At 36.8% G+C, this 21646-nt stretch overlaps 1 protein-coding gene across 2 annotated transcripts in view; it reads right to left on the bottom strand.

The window, feature by feature from the left end:
- Positions 1–21646, bottom strand: part of Rngtt (RNA guanylyltransferase and 5'-phosphatase) — a 234044-nt gene that overhangs the window by 125761 nt on the left and 86637 nt on the right. The gene's annotated exons all lie outside the window — the stretch shown is intronic.

The following is a 21646-nucleotide window of genomic DNA, read 5'->3' as shown; positions in this document are numbered from 1 at the left end:
TAGATATGCTAATTACCTTGAGTTGATCATAACCCAATATATACATGAATCAAAACACTACACTGGGTCTCATAAATATGTACAAATATTATATGACAATCAAAAAATAAGGGGCTGGGGATGTGGCTCAAGCGGTAGCACGTCCGCCTGGCATGCGTGCGGCCCAGGTTCGATCCTCAGCACCACATACAAACAAAGATGTTGTGTCTGCCGAAAAAAACTAAAATAAATAAAGAGAGAGAGAATTTAAAAAAATAAATAAATAAAAAAAATCAAAAAATAAAATAAGAGGGAGGGAAGATGGCGGCGAGGGGAGTGCATTGCCCCCGTGTGCTGCTTCACTGTGTGGGAGTATGACAAGTCAGGACGGCTAAAGGCTATCTTGTTAGGAATTTACAGCAATAGTGGGGTGCTCCGGAATCTGGAGGAAGGATTTCCATCGCACGAGGATCGGCTACGGGGACTCAAACGCGAGAGGTTTGTCGCACGGAGGGTAACACTGCTTATTCAGCAAATCACCCCGCGGCTAGAGTCTGCAGCGCACGCTGGGAAACGAGATAGCGACGCAGGGATACAGCGCTGCAGTTTCTGCCAGCCATGCAAGCACCGTACTCAGGGCTGAATTCTGGGTTCGAGACGGGGGAAGGAAGCAGTCCATCTCAGTTCTCCACACCGGTCAGAACACAGAGGAGGCCAGCAGCCACCATGTTGGAAAGCTGACGTCACCATCCCTGTTTTCGACTGACCGCACCTCATTCAGCCATAGAACAGGTAATTTCAGGCTGCCATTCGCCTGCGGCTTGCAGACAGATTGCTAGGGTTCAGTGCATGGGTGCTTCTTAGAACCTGATCTTATCGGAGCGAACACCGAGCGCGGGGCGGCCGAGTTCCGGCTCCCGGAACCGCCCTGGCCCAGGGCTGCGGAGCCTGCAGAGGCTGCTTCTTGGACCCTGATCCTATCAGAGCATACACCAAGCACTAAGCGGCCGAATTCCGGCTCCCGGAACTGAGCCCGCGGGGACTGCTTCTTGGAGCCTACCCTTATAGGAGCTTACACCGAGCACAGAGTGGCCGAGTTCCGGCTCCCGGAACTTCCCTGGCCCGGGGCTAGGAGCCCGCGGAAACTGCTTCTCGGTCCGGGTCCTGCTGAGGGCCGGTCAGGACTCACCCGTTGCTTCGGTTGCCCGGCAAGGGGAACAAAATGCTACCATTCGCATAGGATACCAACATGGCAGAGATCTGATGTCATCAGAAAGCGGTGGAGGAGAAATCTTCATCAATACAAGCGGCGACAGAAACAGTTGGTCTCCTGGTAGGGGGGATGAGGCACAGACACCCGAGTCTCCTCAATTTGTCGTCGAGCCATAGGGGAGGAGCCGGGCCGCCGCCAGCGCCCGGAGCAGGCCCAGCGGCTCGCCAGCGTGGTGACCGCGTGACCCCAATTGGAGAGGGGGCGGAGCGGAGCCGCCACCCGCACCCGCAAGGTGGGCAGACCCGCGACCCAGTGGTACATGGGCGTGGTAGGAGGGGCAGGGCAGAGCCGCCGCCCGCGCTTGCAAGGTAAACAGACCTGTCACAGACTGGCGGGTCAGGCCCAGTGGCCTGCCAGTGTGGTACACACGTCACCCCAACTGGAGTAGGGGCAGAGCAGATCCTTCTCCCACGCCCGGATCAGGCCCTGCCGGTGTGGTGGCCACGTGACCCCAACTGGAGTGGGGGCGGAGCGGAACCGCCACCCGTGCCCGCAGGGTGAGCAGACCTGTGACCAACCTGCAGATCAGGCCCAGGGGTCCGCAGGCATGGTAGGAGGGGCAGGGCAGATCCGCCGCCCGCGCCTCCAAGGTAGGCAGACCTGCAACAGACCAGCGGATCAGGCCCAGGAGCCTGCCGGCGTGGTACACGCACCACCCTAATTGGAGTAGGGGCAGAGCAGAGTCGCCGCCCGTGCCAGGAACAGGCCCAGCGTCCTGCAGGCGGGGTAGTCACGACACCCCAATTGGAGTAGGGGCAGAGCAGAGCCTCCACCCGTGCCCGAAAAGTGGGCAGATCTGCAACCGACCAGCAGGACAGGCCCAGTGGCCTGCCGGTACGAAAGACACGTCACCCCATTTGGAGTAGGGGCAGAGTAGAGCCGCCGCCCGCGCCTGCAGGGTAGGCAAACCTGCAACCGACCGGCGGATCAGGCCCGGTGGCCTGCCGGCGTGGTACACTCGTCACCCCAACTGGAGTAGGGGGAGAACAGAGCCGCTGCCAGCGCCCAGAACAGGCCCAGTGACCTGCCGGCGTGGTAGCCACGACACCCCAATTGGAATAAGGAGAGAGCAGAGCCGCCGCCCGCACCTGCAGGAAAGATACGCAAGCAGTATGAAAAGACAAGGAAAGAAAGGACCACAAGCAATGCAGGTCAACGCAACTTTAGAAGAGGTAACAGCTGGAGCAGATGGAATGTCAGATAAAGAATTCAGGATATACATGCTTCAGATGATCTGGAGTATCAAGGAAGACATTAAACAGCAAAATCAGACAATGAAAGATCACTTCGACAATGAATTACGCAAACAAATCCAGGAAGCAAAGGATCAACTATACTGGGAGATAGAGGTTATAAAAAACAAACAAACAGAAATCCTAGAAATGCAGGAAGCAATAAACCAACTTAAAAACTCAATGGAGAATACTACCAGCAGAGTAGAACACTTAGAAGATAGAACATCAGACAATGAAGACAAAGTATTTCAACTGGAAAAGAACATAGACAGCTCAGCAAGACTGTTAAGAAACCATAAGCAGAACATCCAAGAAATATGGGATAACATTAAGAGACCAAACTTAAGAGTCATTGGGATACAGGAAGGTACAGAACTCCAAACCAAAGCAATGAGCAGTCTATTCAATGAAATAATACGAGAAAAATTCCCAGACTTGAAGAATGAGACAGAATCCCAAATCCTAGAAGCCTACAGGACGCCGAATGTGCAAAATCATAAGAGATCCACACCTAGACACATTATAATGAAGATGCCCAACATACAGAATAAGGAGAGAATTTTAAAAGCTACAAGAGAAAGGAAGCAGATTACATTTAGGGGTAAGCCAATCAGGATAACAGCTGGTCTTTCAACACATACTCTGAAAGCTAGAAGATCCTGGAATAAGATATTTCAAACACTGAAAGAAAATGGGTTCCAACCAAGAATTGTGTATCCAGCGAAATTAAGCTTCAGGATGGAAGATGAAATTAAAACCTTCCACGATAAACAAAAGTTTAAAGAATTCGCAGCTAGAAAACCATCTCTTCAAAACATCCTCGCCAAAACATTACAGGAAGAGGAAATGGAAAATAACAATGAAAACCAACAGTGGGAGGTAGGACAGTAAAGGGGGGGAAATAATCAAAGAGGAAAACAAACCATGTTTAGTAACAGAAATAAACAAATATGGCTGGAAGAACAACCCATATCTCAATAATAACCCTAAATGTTAATGGCTTAAACTCACCAATTAAGAGACACAGGCTAGTAGAATGGATCACAAAACAAGACCCAACAATATGCTGCCTACAGGAGACGCATTTGATAGGAAAAGACATACATAGGCTGAAGGTGAAAGGTTGGGAAAAATCATATCACTCATATGGACTTCGGAAACAAGCAGGAGTGTCCATACTCATATCAAATAAAATAGATTTCAAGCCAAAGTTAATCAAAAGGGATAAAGAGGGACACTACATACTGCTTAAGGGAACCATACACCAACAAGACATAACAATCATAAATATTTATGCCCCAAACAATGGTGCAGCTATGTTCGTCAAACAAACTCTTCACAAGTTCAAGAGTCTAACAGACCACCATACCATAATCATGGGAGACTTCAACACACCTCTCTCGCCACTGGACAGATCTTCCAAACAAAAGCTGAATAAGGAAACTATAGAACTCAATAACACTATTAATTACCTAGACTTAATTGACATATATAGAGTATACCACCCAACATCAAGCAGTTACACTTTTTTCTCAGCAGCACATGGATCCTTCTCAAAAATAGATCATATATTATGTCACAGGGCAACTCGTAGACAATATAAAGGAGTAGAGATAATACCATGCATCTTATCTGATCATAATGGAATGAAACTGAAAATCAACGATAAAAGAAGGAAGGAAAAAGCATACATCACTTGGACAATGAACAATAGGTTACTGAATGATCAATGGGTTATAGAAGACATCAAGGAGGAAATTAAAAAATTCTTAGACATTAATGAAAACACAGACACAACATATCGGAATCTATGGGACACATTGAAAGCAGTTCTAAGAGGAAAATTCATTGCTTGGAGTTCATTCCTTAAAAAAAGAAAAAACCAACAAATAAATGATCTCATACTTCATCTCAAATCCTTGAAAAAGAAGAGCAAAACAACAGCAAAAGAAGTAGAAGGCAAGAAATAATGAAAATCAGAGCTGAAATTAATGAAATCGAAACAAAAGAAACAATTGAAAAAATTGACAAAACTAAAAGTTGGTTCTTTGAAAAAATAAACAAAATCGACAGACCCTTAGCGATGCTAGCGAAGAGAAGAAGAGAGAGAACTCAAATTACTAGCATACGGGATGAAAAAGGCAATATCACAACAGACACTTCAGAAATACAGAAGATAATCAAAAACTATTTTGAATCCTTATACTCCAATACATTAGAAGATAGTGAAGGCATAGATAAATTTCTTAAGTCATATGATCTGCCCAGATTGAGTCAGGAGGATATAGAAAACCTAAACAGACTAATATCAATTGAGGAAATAGAAGAAACCATAAAAAGACGACCAACTAAGAAAAGCCCAGGACCGGATGGGTATACAGCAGAATTTTACAAAACCTTTAAAGAAGAACTAATACCAATACTTTTCAAGCTACTTCAGGAAATAGAAAAAGAGGGAGAACTTCCAAATTCATTCTATGAGGCCAACATCACCCTGATACCTAAACCAGACAAAGACACTTCAAAGAAAGAAAACTACAGACCAATATCTCTAATGAACCTAGAGGCAAAAATCCTCAACAAAATTCTGGCGAATCGGATACAAAAACATATCAAAAAAATTGTGCACCATGATCAAGTAGGATTCATCCCTGGGATGCAAGGCTGGTTCAATATACGGAAATCAATAAATGTTATTCACCACATCAATAGACTTAAAAATAAGAACCATATGATCATCTCAATAGATGCGGAAAAAGCATTCGACAAAGTACAGCATCCCTTTATGTTCAAAACTCTAGAAAAACTAGGGATAACAGGATCATACCTCAATATTGTAAAAGCAATCTATGCTAAGCCTCAGGCTAGCATCATTCTGAATGGAGAAAAACTGAAGGCATTCCCTCTAAAATCTGGAACAAGACAGGGATGCCCTCTCTCTCCACTTCTCTTCAACATAGTTCTCGAAACACTGGCCAGACCAATTAGACAGACGAAAGAAATTAAAGGCATAAAAATAGGAAAAGAAGAACTTAAATTATCACTGTTTGCAGATGATATGATACTATACCTAGCAGACCCAAAAGGCTCTACAAAGAAACTATTAGAGCTAATAAATGAATTCAGCAAAGTGGCAGGATATAAAATCAACACGCATAAATCAAAGGCATTCCTGTATATCAGCGACAAATCCTCTGAAATGGAAATGAGGACAACCACTCCATTCACAATATCCTCAAAAAAAATAAAATACTTGGGAATCAACCTAAAAAAAGAGGTGAAAGACTTATACAATGAAAACTACAGAACCCTAAAGAGAGAAATAGAAGAAGATCTTAGAAGATGGAAAAATATACCCTGTTCATGGATAGGCAGAACTAACATCACCAAAATGGCGATATTACCAAAAGTTCTCTATAGGTTTAATGCAATGCCAATCAAAATCCCAACGGCATTTCTTATAGAAATAGAGAAAGCAATCATGAAATTCATATGGAAAAATAAAAGACCCAGAATAGCAAAAACAATGCTAAGCAGGAAGTGTGAATCAGGCGGTATAGCGATACCAGACTTCAAACTATACTACAGAGCAATAGTAACAAAAACAGCATGGTACTGGTACCAAAATAGGCGGGTGGACCAATGGTACAGAATAGAGGACACAGAAACCAATCCACAAAACTACAACTACCTTATATTTGATAAAGGGGCTAAAAGCATGCAATGGAGGAAGGATAGCATCTTCAACAAATGGTGCTGGGAAAACTGGAAATCCATATGCAACAAAATGAAACTGAATCCCTTTCTCTCGCCATGCACAAAAGTGAATTCAAAATGGATCAAGGAGCTTGATATCAAATCAGAGACACGCCGTCTGATAGAAGAAAAAGTTGGCTGCGATCTACATTCGGTGGGGTCGGGCTCCAAATTCCTCAATAGGACACCCATAGCACAAAAGTTAATAACTAGAATCAACAAATGGGACTTACTCAAACTAAAAAGTTTTTTCTCAGCAAAAGAAACAATAAGAGAGGTAAATAGGGAGCCTACACCCTGGGAACAAATCTTTACTCCTCACACTTCAGATAGAGCCCTAATATCCAGAGTATACAAAGAACTCAAAAAGTTAGACACTAAGAGAACAAACAACCCAATCAACAAATGGGCCAAGGACCTGAACAGACACTTCTCAGAGGAGGACATACAGTCAATCAACAAGTACATGAAAAAATGCTCACCATCTCTAGCTGTCAGAGAAATGCAAATCAAAACCACCCTAAGATACCATCTCACTCCAGTAAGATTGGCAGCCATTATGAAGTCAAACAACAACAAGTGCTGGCGAGGATGTGGGGAAAAGGGTACACTTGTACATTACTGGTGGGACTGCAGATTGGTGCAGCCAATTTGGAAAGCAGTATGGAGATTTCTTGGAAAGCTGGGAATGGAGCCACCATTTGACCCAGCTATTCCCCTTCTTGGTCTATTCCCTAAAGACCTAAAAAGAGCATGCTACAGGGACACTGCTACATCGATGTTCATAGCAGCACAGTTCACAATAGCAAGACTGTGGAACCAACCTAGATGCCCTTCAATAGACGAATGGATAAAAAAAATGTGGCATTTATACACAATGGAATATTACTCTGCATTAACAAAAGACAAAATCATAGAATTTACAGGGAAATGGATGGCATTAGAGCAGATTATGCTAAGTGAAGCTAGCCAATCCCTAAAAAACAAATGCCAAATGTCTTCTTTGATATAAGGAGAGTAACTAGGATCAGAGTAGGGACGAAGAGCAGGAGAAGAAGATTAACATTTAACAGGGATGAGAGGTGGGAGGGAAAGGGAGAGAGAAGGGAAATTGCATGGTAATGGAAGGAGACCCTCAGGGTTATACAGTGGAGGGGGTAGAGAGAGAGGTGGGGAGGGGGGAGGGTGGAGGATGGGAAAGGCAGCGGAGCACAACAGACACTAGTATGGCAATATGTAAATCAATGGATGTGTAACTGATGTGATTCTGCAATCTGTGTATGGGGTGAAGGTGGGAGTTCATAACCCACTTGAATCAAATTGTGCAATATGATATGTCAAGAAATTTGTAATGTTTTGAACAACCCACAATAAAAAATTAAAAAAAAATAATAAAATAAAATGATCATAAAAAATTGAAGATATTCTGAATGCATTACTAAGCCAGCACAAAAGGAAAAAAGATGTACTCCCCCCCCCCAAAAAAAAAAAAAAAGTGAAAATAGAAACTCAGAAAAGAAATAAAGGGAATAAAATAAATAAATAAAAACACAAAAAAAAAGGAGACAGCAAAGAAGCTTGTTTGGGGACAAGAATTTGCAACCACAAACTAGTTTAAACATGAGGAGTACAGTCCCCACAAAAAAGATAACTAATTAAAGCAAAAATACGAACAATATATTATTGTGTTATTGACATGCAGAAGAAATATACAAGAGAAAATGTGATGATTCTATCATATGGTTCTTTTTTTTAAATATTTTATTTTTTAGTTATAGTTGGACACAATACTTTTATTTTATTTATTTATTATTATGTGGTGCTGAGGATGGAACCCAGGGCCTCGCACGTACTAGGCAAGCTCTCTACCACTGAGCCACAATCCCAGCACCCCCCAATCATATGGTTATTAACCCAACTATCAAGTGATATACTTTTTTTTTTAATTTAACAGAATTCACTTTGATATAATTATAAAATAACTATAAAAACTGAAAATTAAAAACCTTAAAGCAACAACTGCTACAATATACCCAAAGATGATATGCCTGATACAACTAAAAAGTGAAGATACAATAGAATTAAAATTCTCTAAAAGAATAATGGCAAGAAAATATAAAATGGGACTACATGAGAGAAATCACATGGTAAACCAAGTAGTAAGATGGTAGATTTAAAAAAAAATTAGCAATAATTATATTAAATTTAATGGTACAAATACTCCAATCAAAAGGCAAAGGGTGCCACACTGAATTAAAAAGAAAAAATAATTCAGCTAGCTTAAAAGTAAAAGGATAGAATAAGATGTTAAATTCCAACACTAATAAATAGAAGGCTTACATTAATTGAGGACTTAAGAATAAGAAATATCAAAAATAAAAAGCAACAATACATGCTGACAAAGTAAGTGAATTCAACAAGAACCTACAGTAATCCCCAAAGCAATTACACCTTTAAAAAAAAAAAAATCTCAAATGCTTTTTTTTTTTTTTAAGAGAGAGAGAGAGAGGGAATTTTAAATATTTATTGTTTAGTTTTTTCGGTGGACACAACCTCTTTATTTTTATGAGGTACTGAGGATCGAACTCAGCGTCCCGCGCATGCCAGGTAAGTGCGCTACCGCTTGAGCCACATCCCCAGCCCTCAAATGCTTTTTTTTAAAAAATCCTAATAAATAAGAAAACAGGGGGGGGGGATCCTCAGTTATACATGGAGAATTTAATTCTGCTCTTCAAGTAAATGAATCAACATGTAGAAAAATATTCAGTAGGAGTTAAGACATCTTGACAAGACTTATAGAACATGAGCAGACAGAAAATCAGTATAGATATGGACAACTAGAAAATCACCATAAAACAACCTGGCCTAATACCACCCAACAATAGAACACATTTTTTTCTCAACTGCACACAATACATTTAAAAATTGAAGTCATACAAGGTATATTCTCTAATTGCAATGAATAAATTAGATATCAGTAAGAAAAACATTCTTGTGAAGTTGCCCCATGTTCAGAAACTAAAGAAAATACTTCTAAAGAATTCAGGGGCTGGGGTTGTGGCTCAGTGATAGAGCACTCGCCTAGCACGTGTGAGGCCCTGGGTTCAATCCTCAGCACCACATAAAAATAAACAAAATAAAGGTATTGTGCCCAACTATAACTTAAAAAAAATCTTAAAAAAAAAGAATTCATAAATAAAAGAAGAAATCAATAGGAAAATTTTTAAATATTCTGAACTTAAGAAAAAAATACAATAGTCTGACACTTGAAGGATGAAATTAACACACACTTTACAGGTAAGAAAAAAAGTCACTGCATTAAATGCCTATTTAAAAGAAAGATAGGTCAAAACTCAGTGACCTTGACTTCTACCTTAAGAAAGTAAGGAGAACTCTAATGAATTTAAGAGTCACAAATATAAGAGTGAGTCATTTGAGATGAGCTAGTATATAATCAATAAAGATGACTTCTGCCCATAGGGATAAATCCCAGTCCTTGCTGAGGAGGGTGTACCCAAAGCTCACTAAGCTGCAAAGAAGTTGTTGTAATGTCTCTTGAGTTTTAAAAATGGAAGTTGTGGTCAGAAAGCAGAAGGTAGGAGGATAGAAAGTTGAGGCTGCCCTCAGCAACTTAACCAGGCCCTGTCTTAAATTTAGATAGATAGATAGATAGATACATAGATAGATAGATAGATAGATAGATAGATAGATAGACAGACAGATATATGTATGTATGTATGTATGTAGAGGCTGTGGCCCAGAGCTTAAGCATCCCTGGGTTCAATCCATGGTGGAAGGCAGGAAGGCAGGCAGAAGGCAAGCAAGCAGGAAGGCAGGAAGGAAGGAAGATATAAGATTCCAAAGCAAAAGTAACTAAAACAAAAGAAAGTCACTGAAATGAAAATTTTGTAGAAATAGGCCAAGGTGATCAGAAGGTCAAACCAAACATGAGGAAGCAAGGATGATGGGCAAGCGTTGAGAGAAGAGTTTAGGTTAGGTTCAATCTCCTCAGAAAGAGGAAGAGTTACCAAAAAGTCTTAAATGCACTTAGTTAAAGTAGCATAGCTTGAAAGGTCACATTTTACTTAGGAACTTAAATGTCAGACATAATTTAAAACTTACTTTGGTATTATTTTGTCTCTGATACTATATTCCAAAATAAAATGTCTTATACTTTTTAAGTTAGTCCATATCTTTTTCTCTTTTTCTACATTTTAAGTAAAATTTACTCATGTGTTACACTAGAATACTAATGCAAGAAATACCAAGCTAAACTAAGCTTTTGTTAGATAATTTACTGGATAATCAACAGCTCAATAAAAATAAAGTTTATATTCTGTGTTCATTAGGTAGATATCTCCCAAATGCCTAATAATGCTACAAACCAAGCAAGGGATACTGGGAAGCCAATGTTAATATAAGCCTAAACTCATATGGTTACATAATACATCTTCACTTTAATTTGAAATTAAAAATAATTAAATTCAATGATGTCATTAGCCATTTGTCCCTGTCAATCTTTTGTCAGAAATACAGTTCTGGGGGCTGAGGTTGTGGCTTAGTAGTAGAGTGCTTGCTAACACAGTGAGGCCATGGGTTAGAGCCTCAGCACCAAATAAATAACTTAATTAAATAAGTTATTATTAAAAAAGAGAGAAAGAAAGAAATGCAGTTCTGCTTAAATTAACAAAGATGTCTCTAAAACATTTCTGATAAGTAAAGAATCCTGATTTAGAAATAATTGCAAAACCCTGGAGTGAATAAGTAGACTATATGTTCAATTACCTAAGTTAGGATATATTCCTTTTCAGAATTATAATTTTCTTGATTATTTTCCCTCTAGATAAAATTAGAAGATAATTGGATGAAAAGCAAAACAGCAGACATAATATATCAAACAGGTTTTAATAAAACAGTAGTATTTCATAAGGTTTTATTTCTAAAACAAATTTGCTCACTTATATACTTAAGCTTATCACTTAATTACCACCTGAAATATCATACAGAAGGCATGCAACTTTCCATGGACCAAAGATTACAAGAACTGACAAAGGTTATACCAGATGATTGACTCTGAATTGGTATTTTATATGTCTATGAATCAAGAATTGAAAACCAAATCATTATAAATGCATAAGCAGAAAACTATAATGCACAAAGGCTTGAAATTAGAAACATGAGAAGCAAATTAGAAACTGTGAAGTTACAAAGTATACAAAGGAGTCTTTTAGAAATAATAAGGAAAATGATAGCTTAAGAATACAGCAAAGAAGAAAATGAAACGGCAGTGTTATCTGGAATACAAATTGGCATTATCAATTCATTATAGAATAGAAAATATACCAAGGGAATATTTAAACAAGAATAAACTCTCTCCACCTTGCAGTTCTGGTCTATTTTACTCACATCAGATATTTTCTGGAAACTCCACAGAACTTCAATTGACTGACTGAGAATACTCAATGAGGTAATTATGTCTGTTGACCTCTATAACATGTTCTCATCACCCCGCTAATATTTGAGGTTTAGTTTTAACAATCCCCCCAAAATGGATATTTGCACTCTCCTATATATTAATATTTATTTTTTTCATTCCCAAAGTATAATTCTACTTCAGGTTAATATTATTCAATGTGTCCTAAATATTCTTCTAAACAGAAATTAATCATTTTACAATAAGCCATACTTCTTGTTCACCACAAAACAACATGGTTATCTTCTTTAAAATGAATTATTTGATTACCACTATTTACCAATGTTACCTAAACAACTCCAGTATCATTAAAGTTAGCTCCTCAAAATATAAATAGCTTTTTGATACTATCATTGGCTTTTTCACTATTCTACATAATTGCAATTAAAATTAGGCTTAATAGTTCTGGTGAATCCCAACTGACAAGGTAAAAAAATCTAAAAACAAAATTTCTCTAGGACAGTTTATTACTTTTTATTGTTGTTAGCCTTATTTTAATCAAAATTCCCTTTTAATTCCACAAAGAAGCAGATCACTATACTCTTAAGAAATGATTGACATTTTATTTCATCAGGTTTCCAATTTTTTTTAATTTCATAATTTAGGCACAATTTATTCATTTAACAAACATTCACTTCCTGTCAGTAACTGACAACCACTCTATTAAGTGTTTAAGATTTAGAAGAGATTAATCTTTAATTTGGAAGAACTCTGCAAGATTCAATGTCATAGTCAAAAGACTGTAGGTGCCAGGACGTAAACCTAACTGGACTGAGTATACAATAATAGAAACTCGTAAGATCAAGAACCAACTAGAGAGAGTATCCTCATATATAAATAGTCAGGTTCAATATTTTTTAATTATTATGAGTTTAAACTTTATAAGGCTCTCCAATGATTTCAAGATAAGGACCTCAATACATACATACATACTTACACACACACACATACACACACACACACACACACACACACTAGTCATTTTACAATAAGTGCTGACTCAGTTTGGCCTCCTAACTATCACATGAAGTGGAGATTACTATTACCCCATTTTAAAAGTGAGAACTTGCCAACAGTCACAATACAAGCAACTAAGAACCCGTATTCATTTGAGCTCCAGAGTTCACATTCTTAACTGATATTCCAAACTAGAATATCACAGGCCCAGAAACTTCCTAATCTCTAGTCTAGGTTAAAGTTCCTTCAACATACTCTCATTATATTGTATGTTTTCTTCCATCAGAGGCTTTTCTCATTTGTCTGATTATCAAATTGATCTGTAGGCTTTTTAAGGTTAATAATCACATTTGTCTAAGTTCCAGGAAAAATTAATTTTAATAAGAGTAAAAACTGGGCTGGGGCCTGGGCTCAGTGGTAGAGCACTTGCCTAGAACATGTAAGGCATTGGGTTCAATCCTCAGAACCACAAAAAATAAATAAATAAAATAAAGGTATTGTGTCCATCTACAACTAAACTAAAAAATATTAAAAAAACAAAAAGAAGAAGAAGAAACTAAAATCTATGACTTACATTAAACCAGCGGTTTTTAAATTCTTGATTTAGTTTTGCTTCTTTCACATATTTGTAATTGTGTTTATTTTACATTTAAATGATAATAATGTTAACTAAAAAATCACACCTATATTCATCATATCTTCAGTATCAATTATAATAATCTGGCATACAGTCAACTCTCATTTCAATTAATGTATGCTAAATAAATATAAAGTAATAATGCAAGGATCTATAAAAAACAAACAATGGACACATTATAGTCAGAGGTTATAGGTTAAGTACAAAACAGATGGAATGCATTATACTAATAGGTGGCATAAAGCATAAAAGAGTTTTAAAGTCACAAATTTTTGACTCTTGTGGTAGAGATTAAGAGGATATGATTCAAAAGAAAAAACCTAAAACAATCTCTTCTACTTAATACTTTCCCACAAACAATTCCTTATTACTTTCTTTATTTCCAATGGAAACAACAATAATAGTGTCCTAATTGATCTCTTTGCTTTTAAGTTAACTTTTTTTCTCCAAACTATTTTTATTCACCCATGTTAGAACTGACTTTCCAAAACAATTTGTCATGTATCACAGCCATTTCTAAAGTGCTTTGAATGTTCCCCACTTCTATACATCAATTTACCTTAGCATAGTTTTGTTTGGGGTTAGTTTTGTTTTTGTATTTTGTTTTATTTTATTTGTGCCAGGGATTGAACCCAGGGGCACTCAACCCCTGAGCCACATCCCAAGCCCATTTTTGTACTTTGAGATAGGGTCTCAATAAAGTTGCTTAGGGCCACAGTACGTTGCTGTGGCTGGCTTTGAACTTGCCATACTATGGCTTTAGCCTCCTAAGTCACTGGGATCACAGGTATGTGCTACCATGCCCAACCAATTAGCATAGTTTTTAAAGTTCACTTTTTTCTAACAACCTCTCCTGTATGTATCTATAATCTAAACAAAATAAAACACTCCTTTTCCACAATGTATATATACTTGGATGTCATTAAAACTTTGTTCATCTAGACTCTGTATCCAGATTGTAGCTGGTAAGAAATATATATTAGTTTTGTGGATAGAAAAGCAAGATCCACTGGTTGGGAAGGCTATTGAACAGTTTTGGAGGGAACAGAATATGATAGAGACTGTTTTAGTCATATTTTTTGTCACTGTGATCAAAAGACCTAACAAGAACAATTAAAGGAGGAAGTTTACTTTGTCTCATGGTTTCAGAGGTTTCAGTTCACAAATGGCTAACTCCATTGCTCTGGGACCAAAATGAGGCAGAGCATCATGGCAGAAGGGCATGGAGGAGGAAAGCACCTCAGGACATGGCAATCAGGAAGCAGAAGAAGCTCTGCTCACAAGAGACAAAATATAAACCACAAAGTGATACCCCCAAAGTCATACCCTCCTCCGACTACACACAACTACTTATAATTATCACCCAGTTAATCCAGATTAACAGATTAATCCAATATAATAACCTACCTATCATAATCTAACATTAGGTCATTACTCTTGTGATTTAATCATTTCACCTCTGGGCATTATTGCATCTTCTCACACATCAACTTTGGAGGGATATCACATATCTAAACCATAACAGATACTTAACAATAAGCATGTGCTGCAGTGAAAAATAAAACTGAACTACTTATGTGTCTGGTCTGAATGTCACCAGGGATTAAAAAAGCAGAAAGATTTTTAAAATTCAAAAATTCATCCTCTGTTTAAACAGGCAGTATAGAAGAAATTAACTTTACCACAAAGAAGTCTGGCTTCAGCTACTGGAAGATGATCTCTGTGTCTCTGGAATAACCTGCCTGATAGGAATGCCTTTGTTGTTTGGCCAATGGAGAGTCTAACCACATAATTTTTGATAAAGGCTATGCCATAAAGTTCAGGCCTCCAAAGGAACTGAAGACTAAAGGTATAAGTCTGAACTTCCAAGAAGGAATAAGAATAAAACAGGCAGCATTTGATGGAACACCTATATAAACTCTAAACACAAACAGCTTGGATAAGTATTATAAACCACAGCCTGGAAGAGGTAATGTTGTCCATGACTCCACAGTGAAAAAACAACCAGAAGCTTTGCACTGGGCCTCATCCAAATTTTGTCCTAGGGGGTCTCTTCATTGACTGGTTTGCATTTACATCTTTTCATGATAATAAAATTATAACCTGAAATATGGTGCTTCTTGAGTTTTATGAGCCATTCTAATGAATTATCAAACCCAAGAGAGTCAGTAGGGACCCTAAAATTTGCAGCCAGCAGCTAAACTAAAGGTAGCCATAGGGACCCCAAACTTGAGCCTGTATCTGAGGCAAGGGCAATCTTGTGGGGACTATGCAATTGGCCTAAACTCATTCCAAAACATTTGTCACTGTGTTTCTCTAGTTGATACAATTTAGGTTGTTCTCAAAGTCATTCCATCTGTGGGAAAGGTTATAAATTCCCTTATGGGGCATTATTACCAAGAGGCTATTCAAAAAATGGCAAAAAATGTGGCTTGGCATTATAGAAAGACTGATGCCAGAGGTGCCCTCTCAGTTAATGAATATAATGGCCTAGTTAGCCACCACAGATAAGACCTTTAGCCTAATTTTAATAGATCCTGAGTATCTCTGGATGAAAATGACCCACACTGGGATACTGAGTGGCACTCTATTGTAAACACAACATGTTCTGTAGCCTAATAAAGTATTAGAAAACATAAATGAGACTTTCCAAAACAATTTGTCACAGCCATTTATCAACAACAATTTATCACAGCCATTTCTAACGTGCTTTGAATGTTCCTCACTTCTGTACATCAATTTACCTTAGCATAGTTTTGTTTTGGGTTTTTTATCTGTTTGTTTGTATTCTGTTTTATTTTGGTGGTACTAGTAGGGATTGAACCCAGGGGCACTCAACCACCGAGCCACATTCCCGGCCCATTTTTGTACTTTAAGAAAGACAAGACAGGATCTGAATAAATATTTCAATACAGGGAGATTTTCTTTTTTTTAAAAGACCCAAAGAGAAAACATGGAAATGAATAATTCAGTGTCAGATTTCTTCTAAAAAAATTTTAAAGCCACCTCAGGTTTTAAAAAAAAAAAAAAAAAAAAAAACCTCAACAACAGTCTCAATTAATCAGAAGAAAGAATGTCAGAGCTGCAAATATTACATTCTAATAACAATTAAAAAATAAGCAAGTGAAAAGAATATACAAGATCTCTGGGAAACCATTAAAAAGATCAAACACATGCATAATGGGCATTCTGAAGGGAGAAGAACAATAGCAAAAAATTCACCAAGTTATGATATATAGATAGAAGAGGCATTAAAAACCAAAGGCCAAATGTTTTCTCTGATTAGTGGATGCTGGGGGGCGGGGAGAGATTTGCCAAGGGAAGAATGGAGAAACTTTGGATTGGGTAAAGAGGAGGGAGGGGAGGATCATGGGTCAGGAAAAATGGTGGAATGAGACAGATCTCATTACCCTAGGTACACATACGATCACACAAATGGCGCAACTCTACATCATATACAACTAGAAAAATGAAATGTTGCACTCTATTTGTGTACAATGAATTGAGATGAATTCTGCTGTAATATATAACTAAAGTAGAACAAATTTTAAAAAAAAAATAGACTTGACTACAATCTCTCCATAACATTTTACACTGCCAAAATTACAAAGAATATTAAATGCTGCGAGAGAGGAATGCCAAGCCACATTTACAGGCAAAATCATCAGAATAACAGTAGATTTCAAAGCAGAATCCTAAAACCGAGAGAGAAAGAAACAATGTATTTCAAGTCCTGAAAGAAAATAACTGCCAACTAAAATTACTATACCCAGCAAAGTTATCTCTCAAAATGGAAAAAGAAATAGACCTTTGAAGAAAAGGGTAAACTAAGGGAATTTGTGACTACTAAATGAGCACAAGAAAAGACACTTGAAGAAATCCTACACCTACAGTACATAAACACAATCAAAAGAACATGGGAAAGAATCAAACATTTTATATATATAATGTCTAAGATTATAAATATCATATCAAACATTATAAATATCAAAGTCTAAGATGAATAAGAGAAAGAAATGAGCATAAAATCTTTAAAAAAAGAAGAAGAAAAATCAACAAATTGATTTTCAATAATTACCCTAAGTATAAATGTTCTTAATTCACCAATTAAAAGACACAGACTGGCTAGGCAAAATACTGCATGCCTATAATACCAGTGACTTGAGAGGCTGAGGCAGGAAGATCATAAGTTATGGCCAACCCCAGCAACTTAGCAAGACCCTCAAAATTCAGTGAGACCCTGTCTAAAATAAAAATAAGAAGGGCTGGGGAAGCAGTTCAGTAGTAAAGCATCCGTGGATCCAATCCCTAAAATCAAATTTTTTTTTAAAAGACAAAGATTGGCAAATTGGATTAGAAAGTAAGCCTCAACAATAAGCTGCCTGCAAGAAACTGACTTCACCTACAAAGATATACACAGACTGAAAATGAAAGGATGAAAAATGGTATAAGAAAATGGAATAAAAAAGCAAGCAGGAGTAGCTATACATACATCTGACAAAATAACCTTTAATACAAAATCAGTTTGAAGTGAAAGAGACGGTCATTACATATCAATCAAGGGAACAATCATTATATGTAATGATTATAAATATACATACATACACCAAACATCAGAGCACCCAATTTTATAAAACAAATACTAATTGCCAAAAAGAGAGAGATCCACTAACAACAATAGTGGATAACTTCAAAATTCCACTCTTACATATAATTCATACAGACAAAAACATCAACAAAGAAACACTGGAGGCAGACTACACTATAGATCAAATGGCCTGAATAGACAACTACAGAACATACCAACCAACAGCAACGGAATATAAATTATTTTCATCAGCACATGAAACTTTTTCAAAAATATACTATATATTAGGTCATAAAATTAATATTAACTAATTCTTTAAATGAATTCATTTCCTGCATCTAACCAGGTCACAATGGAATAAAACTAGAAATCAACAGCAATAAAAACACCTCTGAATGAACATTAGTTCACTAAAGAACTCAGGAGAGATTTAAAAATTCATAGAATCAAACATAGAAGAAATGGGACAAATTTCTGGACACATATGATCTAACAAAATTAAACCAAGAGAATATTAAAAAAAAAAAAAACTAAACAAATCAGTAGTAAATAATGAGATAGAAGCAATAATCAAGAGTCTCCCAACAAAGCAAAACCTAAAAATCAATTTTTTGCTGCTAACACCAGTACACCTGAAATTATTCCATAAATAGAAAGGGAAGGAATCCTTTGAAACTCATCCTTCAAAGTCCTTATTAACATTCTTCCAAAACCTGATAAAGACACAACAACAATAGAAAACTATATACCAATATCCTTGATGAACACAAAAATCCTTAATGAAACACTTGCAAATTGAATCAGCACCACATTAAAAAGATCATATGCTATAATCAAATTGATTTCATAAAAGGGGTCCAAGGATGGTTCAATATATGCAAATGAATAAACAATGCAGCTCATAAACAGAATCAAGGATGAAAAATCACATGATCATAAAACAGATGCAGAAAAAGCCTTTGATAAAATTCAAAAGTCCTTCCTCATAAAACTCCTGAATTAGGTATAGAAGAATAATAATTCAACATCATAAATGCTATATATACAAACTCATAGTCAACATCATCCTGAATTGGAGAAAACTGAAAGCATTTCCTCTAAGATCAGGAATAAAACAATGAGGTCAATTCTCTTAGTCAATACAATACTTTAAATTTTAGCTACAGCAATGAGAGGAAGGAAGGAAGGAAGGCATGGAGGGAGGGAGGGAGGAAGGGAGGGAGGCCAACGGACCAGAAATATGAACAGAAAATGAGAAAATATTTTTTTTTATTTTCTGATTATCATATTCTTAGAAATCCCTAAAAACTTCACCAAAAAGACTCTTAATAATAAACAAATTCAGTAAAGTAGCAGGATACAAAATCAATATGCAAAAAACAGTAGCTTTCCTATTCACCAATAATTAACTTCCTGAGAAAGAAATCAGGAAAATTATCCCATTCACAATAGCATAGGATGGGCTGGGGATGTGGCTCAAGCAGTAGTGCGCTCGCCTGGCATGCGTGCAGCCCGGGTTCGATCCTCAGCACCACACACAAACAAAGATGTTGTGTCCACCGAAAAATAAATAAATAAATATTTTTTTAAAAAAAACAATAGCATAGGATGGATGGATGGATGGATGGATGGATGGATGGATGGAGGGAGAGAGACAGGAAAAAGAAGATCAAAAAATTCTACACTGAAAATTACAAAACACCACTGGGAATGGTGGTACATTCTTATTATCCCAGCAACTCAGAAGACTGAGGCAGGAGGATCACAAGTTTGAGGCCAGCCTCCACAACTTAACAAGACCCTGTCTCAAAATAAAAAAGAAAAGAAAAGAACTGAGGATGTAGCTCCATGGTAAAGAGCCCTGGCTTCACAAGGGGAGGGGAAGGGAGATAAGAGGACAAACACAATAGAATAGAGAACCCAGAAATGAATCCATGCATCTAGAGCCAACTGATTCTTGACAAAGGTGCTCAAACCATATACTGAAGATCCAAAGGCCTTAATATAGGACCTGAAACTTTGAAATTATTAGAAGAAAACACAGAAATAACAATTCAAGATATTGGCCTAAGCTAACAATTTCCTGAATAGGACTCCAATAGCTCAGGAAACAAAAGAATTAAGAAATGGGATTACATTGAATTAAAAGGCAAAGGAAACAACAGAGTGAAGAAACTGCCTACAAAATGGGAGAAAGTCTTCCAGCTATTCATCTGACAGATGAACATGTCAAGAATGCAGAATATCTAAAGAACTCCAAAAACTCAACATCCAAAAACAAGTAACCTAATCAATAGATGGGGAAAAGATCTGAACAGACATTTCTCAAAGAAGTACAAATGGCAATATATGAAAATGCTCAATATCTTTAGCCATAAGGGAAATGCAAACCAAAACTACATTTGAGATTCCATATCACCCTAGTCAGAATGGTTATTAACATCAAAAAATAACAATAACAACAGATGTTGGTGAGAATGTAAAGAAAAAGATAACATTATACACTGTTTGTAAAAATCTAAATTAGTACAGCCACTATGGAAAACAGTATGGAGGTTCACCAAAAAGTTCAAACTACAACTACAGCCTAGGTGCCTATCAACAGCTGAATGAATAAGGAAAATATGGCATAGATATACAATGGCATATCAGCCATAAGGAAGAATGAAATTATGTCATTTGTAGGAAAAATAATGGAACTGGAAGACACTATAATAAGCAAAATAAAAAAGACACAGAAAGATAGGTATAGCATGTTTTTTTCTCATGCAGACACTTTAAAAATAAATAAATATATATATACATACACAAGTATATACATACAAATGACCTGAAAAAAGAGGAACTATTAGGAAATAGGATGGGAGGAAAGGTGAGAACAAAGGGGCTTATATAAAACATATATAAGATTTTTTTAAAAAACATGTAAAACAACATTTTAAACAAAAAAAAATAACTATTAGGCAAAACTGTATTAAGAAAAGTTCATATTTGTAAGCAAATATGACTAAGCAAAACTCTAAACAGAAAAAAATATATCAACTTATTTGGAAAATAATTCATAGTAGAAAAATAAGTGATAAAGGTTTATATGCTAAAAACATTCTACATTAGAAAAAAGACTATGTAATAGCACTGAAAGATTTTAATATTCCTCTTACTCTATGACAAACTTAGAACAAAAATATATTCATACAACATAAAAACCGCTGCTACATTAGGCAACAAAAATTCCAGCAAACTCCTAGAAAGAAATTACAACAATCACTAATGAGAAAAAGAATAAATTTAAACTATGAAAGATAAATTTTAAAAAATAGAGGAGAGTTGACAAATTGGAAATTTTAAAACATTCTTTTAAGTATTACTCAAAGTAACTGAAAATTTTAATTACTGGCTTGTGAGAAAGATAAAAGAAATTATGGCAGCCAGTTTTCCCCTGGAAGCATTTCCCAATTCTAAACTAATAAATAGATATTCCTTAAGAAAAGGGCTACTGTTTAGAGATGTTACAGAGAGAAGATTTTAGTAGACTTACAGAAATAGACAAAATTGGAAGGGACTGAACACATAGGTGGACCTCCCCTTAAATTTTTGGCAAATTTTTGAAGTTGATAGTTGTATTCTATCAACAAAACTAAAAAATAAATATTTTTTTAGAAAATAATGGAACAAAATTAGAAATCAAGAATGAGATAAAAAATAAAAACCACTCTTACATCTGGAAAGTAAATAAAAAACTTCTGAA

The sequence above is a fragment of the Marmota monax genome, unplaced genomic scaffold (genome assembly GCF_021218885.2).
Source record: "Marmota monax isolate L192 unplaced genomic scaffold, Marmota_monax_Labrador192_F-V1.1 WCK01_AAM20220418_F8-fsc00013, whole genome shotgun sequence".
Lineage (NCBI taxonomy): Eukaryota > Metazoa > Chordata > Mammalia > Rodentia > Sciuridae > Marmota > Marmota monax.
This window is presented reverse-complemented; position numbering and strand designations above follow the sequence as displayed.